Raw genomic sequence first — 6,000 nt, 5'->3', positions numbered from 1 at the left:
CAGTATCTGATTCTTTATTGGTAAAACTGGGAAATATTGAAAAATATTCTACCTGACTCACAGATTAAGGAAGATAAATGAAAATGATAAACACGGAAAGCTTTTTGTTTCTAAGTTGTTATTCAGACGTTATTTGTGATCATGATGATGATGAGGGTTCCACCAAAAACTTAAATTCCAGATGGTAGAAGTGAATGTGCATTATTTATAAGGGGATTTTTTTAAATATAATTTTAGCTTTATAAAGTGAAATTTTTCCAAAAGACTTGTAATAAAAAAGCAGCTTTAGGAAGTTTAGAAAGCTAAATACTCTTCAAGGTTCACAATAAAAAGCATCTGGCCCCTGCCTATCTCTCCTACCTCAGTCTCTATACCCATGTATGCTCCCTTTCCCTTATTTAGACATTTCTTCTGGTGTTTGTCTCTATGTTACCAATCAATATGATTATACTGCAATTGCTTGATTTGTATAAATTTTGTCGTTTTTGTTATTAGGCACCATCGAGTTGGTTCCATCTCATAGTGACCCTATGTACCACAGAATGAAACACTGCCCTATACTACGCCAGCCTCACAATCATTGCTATGTTTGAGCCCATCTTGTAGCCACTGTGTCAGTCCACCTGCTTGAGGGTCTTCCTCTCTTTCGTCGACCCTTTACTTTATTGAGCACAATGTCCTTCTCCAGGGACCAGTTCCTGCTGATAACATGTCCAAAGTATATGAGACAAAGTTTTGCCATCCTCACTTCTAATGAGCATCCTGGTTGTACTTTGTCTAACGCAGATTTGTTCGTTCTACTGGCAGTCCGTGGTATGGTCAATATTCTTCCCCAACACCGTAATTCAAAGGCATCCTTTCTTCTTTGGTACAAATTTTAGACATCACCCACTCTTTGGAAACCCTACAGGGCAGTTCTACTCTGTCCTATAGGATTGCTATGAGTCTGAATCAACTCAATGGCAATGGATTTGGTTTGGTTTATGATAGAGAGAGTAATTATACCATCACCCCCATTTCCCTCCCCTACTATCTATAGATACAATTATATTTAATTTTGCTGAAATTGATATTCGATATGTACATTATTGTGACTGTATAAACACTGTTTATAGCTGAATCAAATAGTATGCTAGGGTCACATTTTCTTATATAACTCTGTTCTTTCTAGGGTTATTGCCTCTTGGTTTTTTTTTCTTTTTTTGCTTAAATTTCTGGGTACTTTATACCAGTTCTTCCATATACTCTTGCAGATCTATGCACCTCTTGACACTACTGTATTTTCTACATTGTCAAATGTATCAGATAATATAACATTTATTTTCCTATACCTTTCCCTTCTGGATCCCTTCGTCCTCCTCCCACAACTGATTCTGATATCTCTCTAGACCTACTGCATAGCTATTATTCTACATTTTCCTTTTGCCATCTTTGGAATATCTCTTACTTGTGCCTCCCTGTTGGGTTCCTTGTGTCATTTATTCATGGATTTCTCTTTATTTATTGTTTTTTTAAAATTGTAGATATCTTCCATTGGCTTTCAGAGAAAGGATGCCTGGAGGTGTTAAGTGTTTGAGTGCTTTTATGCCTGCAGATGTCTATGGTCTACCCCACAGTTGACTGATGGCATTTGGGTAGTTTCTGATCTTCCTCTCTTCAAACCCATGTTCCAGGTAAGATACTTGTAATTTATTCTTCTACAAGCAGATATGTTTCTTCGATATATGTACCTAGAAGCGAAGTTGTTGGATGTTAAAATAGGAATATAATTAATTATATAAGATACTGCCAAATTGTTCTCTAGAGTAATTTGTACCAGATCATACACCAAGAAAAGTGTACAAGTTCTCCCATTTACATGCTTTTTCATTCATGATGCTGGGCACTTAATGGGCACTTTCAATCTCAAGATTCATGCCCTTCAGTTCTAACAAAATACCATGCAGTATTCCCTCAGTAATTTGTTTCTCTCCATTTTTAGTCTTTTTGAAACTCATAGTAGTCAAATTTGGACCTAGGAGATATATTTGCTGGTTTTCTTGCTTTTATTCTCCTATTGTTCAATTTTTTCTATATTTCTACCTGGAAATTTCTTTCAACTTTACCTTGAAATTTCCTGTTGAAAACATTTAACTTCAGTTATCACGTTTTCCAAGATCCTTTTTGTCTTCTGGAGCCCTGGTGGTGCAGTGAGGCTGGCAGTTCGAATCTATCAGCTGCTCCTTGGAAACCCATGGGGCAGTTCTACTCAGTCCTATAAGGTCGCTATGATTTGGAGTTCACATGGCAGCAGCAGGTTTAGGTTTTGTCTTCTCTAATTATTTCATTTTAAAAGTCATCTTTGATTACTTCATGGATGAAATATATTTGCTCATATTTCTGAGGATATTAATCGTAATTTTTTTTCCTTTTTATGCTTCCTATATTTTATAGTGTGTCTGTTTCCTCTGAATTCCTTTTATCATTTTTATTTTAGACTCTTTTTTTGGAATTTCTATTTAAATATCTAATATTCCTTGGGTACTCCTTTATATTTAAAAGTGGAACACTCAATAATAAAATGGGAGTCTTTGCACTCACGGGCTTGGTAGACAACACCTCAAAGGCAACTAACAATAACCGCAACAGGCTTTAAGGGAAGGTATATGGAGACTTCTATTAAGTAATTCTATCTCCTGCCATGATATTTTCAATTGCCTCATGTGCACACAAAAGCTGGACAATGAATAGGGAAGACCAAAGAAGAATTGATACCTTGGAATTACATCCCTGGAGAAGGGACATCATGCTTGGTAGAGGGTCATCGAAAGAGAGGAAGGCCCTCGATGATATGGATTGACACAGCGGCTGCAACAATATACTCAAACGGAAACAATTGTAAGGATGGTGCAAGACTGGACAGTGTTTCTTTCTATTGTGTGTGGAGTCATTATGAGTTGGAACCTACTCCCCTGCCCCAAATATGTATCAACCCTATCCTCTGCTATAACAATTTTTTCCCAAGCCTGGATTCTCTCTGATTCCATTTCCTCAAAATAAATTAAATTCAGATCTGTGTGTGTAGGGGGTGAGGGTGCGGGGGGGAGATGTTGTGGGAGAAGGCACGATTTGGCAGCACGTATTTAACTATTACCCTAAGATATTCTGATGTAGATGGATATTCAGGGAACACAATTGAAAGAAACACTAAAAGCAATGATCACAAAACTTACTTCCAGCTCTGAAATTGTAGTGTTCTAATAGAAAGCAACTATAAGTAGCTGAGATATTAATTTGTACACCATACTATTTCACCAAAGAATGGTATGCAAATAAGTTAATATTCCAAAGAAAACAAAGTTGTTAGTAATTTATTTTAAGAGCCCTTCTAAATGTTAATAATTTTTTTTCAACTCTTGACTGCTGCTGTTTTTCTGGATATATCTGATGTACCTGTTGCCATTGAGTTGATTCCAACTCATAGCAACCCTGAAGGACAGAGTAGAACTGCCCCAATGGGTTTCTAAGGCTGTAAATCTTTACAGAGGCAGACTGCCACATCTTTCTCCAGTGGAGCAGCTAGTGAGTTCAAACCGTTGGTCTTTCGGTTAGCAGCTGAGCACATAACCACTGTACTACCAGGGCTCCCTGTATCTGGTGTAGATGACCAATAAAACATACAACACAATGGTACCGAATTTACTACCAACTTAACGTAAAATCAAGTCTTACAAAATGTTAACATCATGGCTTGGGGTTTTTCGGTGGTCTTGGGACAGAAACAAATGAGTACAAACCAAATCACTCCTCAGAACACACCCCTCTAGACTTTGCTAAGTTACACTCTAACTGTCGGGAATCAAGACATACATACACTCAACTATTAATCTAAAAAAAACAATAATAAATTGGATTTTTCTAAAAGGAACTGATCATTAATATTGCTGTTATTTATTTTGTAACCTTAAATGGTCTTACTACAAAATAAATTCCCTTATTCTCAACTTTTCTATTCTTTACACCTCCAATGTTTCCTATCTCTTCTCTCATGCAGATTGGTCACTACTGTGGGCTGAATTTTGTCCTCTAGGAAGATATTTTAAAGTCTTAATCCCAAGTACTTGTGAATGTGACCTTATTTAAAAATAGGGTCTTTGCAGATGTAATCAAGTTATGATGAGGTCTTACCAGATTAGGGTGGGCCTTAATTTAATGACTGGTGTCCATAGAAAAGGAGGAAAAATTGGACACAGCAGACACACAGAGAGAATGCCCTTGATGATGGAGGCCAAGATTGAAGTGATGCATTTTATAACCCATGGAATGTCAAGGATTGCCAGCAATTATCAAAAGCTAGGAGGAAGCAAGGAAGGATTCTCCTCTAGAAGCTTTAGAGGGAGCATGGCCCTGTGGACAACTTGATTTTGAACTTCTAGCCTCCAAATTGTGAAAGATTAATTTTCTGTTGTTTTAAACCACTGGATTTGTAGTGATTTGTTACGGAAGCTCCTGGACACTAATGTAGTCACCTATCTTAGAAAACACCCAAACAAGATTTAATTCTGCTAATTCCTCTGGACTTATTATATTTCTCTCCTTAATTTCCATCCATTATCAAATGATTCTAACAAGTTGTTTACTTTTGTTACCTCTTTAACTCTTTGTAGTCTGACATCCATTCCTGCCTCACTCCAGAAACCACACCCTTATAGGTCAAAATGTTGTAATCACTTGCCTGGGCTTCATCATCAAATATCATGCTCTGAATGCCATGTTAAGCTCTTAGATTGATACTTTTGCTCATGCATTTTGCCCTGATGAGAATGCCCAGTCTTCTCCCTACCTATCCAAGTTAACGCCATTTCTCAAAGGCCCCAGGTTTTCATTTATCACACTAACAAAAGCTTTTTCTAACAACAATATGTAGAAGTATTCTCTTTTACTTCTTTTTTCCAATTTTTTTATTGTGTTTTAAGTGAAAGTTTATGGTTAAGTTAGTTTCTCATACAAAAACATATACACACATTGTTTTGTGACCCTAGTTGCTCTCCCTACAATGTGAAAGGTACGCTCATCCTTTCCACTACAAATTTTCCTTGCCATTCAACCAGCTTCTGTCCCTTTTTGCCTTCTCCTCTCATCTTTGAACAGGAGCTTCCCATTTAGTCTCATGTATCTGCTTGAACTAAGAAGAACCCTCTTTGCAAGTATCATTTTATGTCTTATTGTCCAGTCTAATCTTTGTCTGAAGAGTTGGCTTCAGACATGGTTTCAGTTCTGGGTTAAGAGAGAGTCTGAGGACCATGTCTTCAGGGGTCTCTCCAGTCTCAGTCAGACCATTAAGCCTGGCCTTTTTACTAGAATTTGAGTTCTGCACCCCACTTTTCTCCTACTGAGTCAGGGACTCTCTATTGTGTTCCCTGTCAGGGCAGTCATTGATGCTAGCCAGGCGCCACCTAGTTCTTCTGGTCTCAAGCTGATGGAGCCTGTCTTTTGTCTTTTGTCTCTTGGGCTAGTATTTTCCTTGTGTCTTTGGTGTTCTTCATTCTCCTTTGCTTCAGGTGGGTTGGGACAAATTGATGCGTGTTAGATGGCCGATTGCTAGCTTTTAAGACCCCAGATGCCACAAACCAAAATGGGATGCAGAGCATTTTCTTAATAAACTTTGTCAAAGAGCTTGGCTATATTCAGGAAACTTCTTAGCTTTTGGTTTAGTCTAGTTGTGCTGACTTCCCCTGTACTGTGTGTTGTCCTTCTCTTCACCTAAGATAATTCTTGTCTACTATCTAGTTAGCAAATACCCCTCTCCCTCCCCACCCTCATAGCCACCAAAGAATGTTTTCTTCTGTGTTTAGACCTTTTCTTGAGTTCTTATAATAGTGGTCTCATACAATATTCGTCCTTTTTCAACTGAGTAATTCCATTCAGCATAATGCCTTCCAGATTCATCCATGTTATATGTTTCGCAGATTCATCATGGTTCTTTATTGTTGCGTAGTATCCCATTGTGTGAATATACCA

This window comes from Loxodonta africana, chromosome 9, assembly GCF_030014295.1.
Source record: "Loxodonta africana isolate mLoxAfr1 chromosome 9, mLoxAfr1.hap2, whole genome shotgun sequence".
NCBI classification, from domain to species: domain Eukaryota; kingdom Metazoa; phylum Chordata; class Mammalia; order Proboscidea; family Elephantidae; genus Loxodonta; species Loxodonta africana.
Note: the sequence above shows the minus strand (reverse complement) of the source record.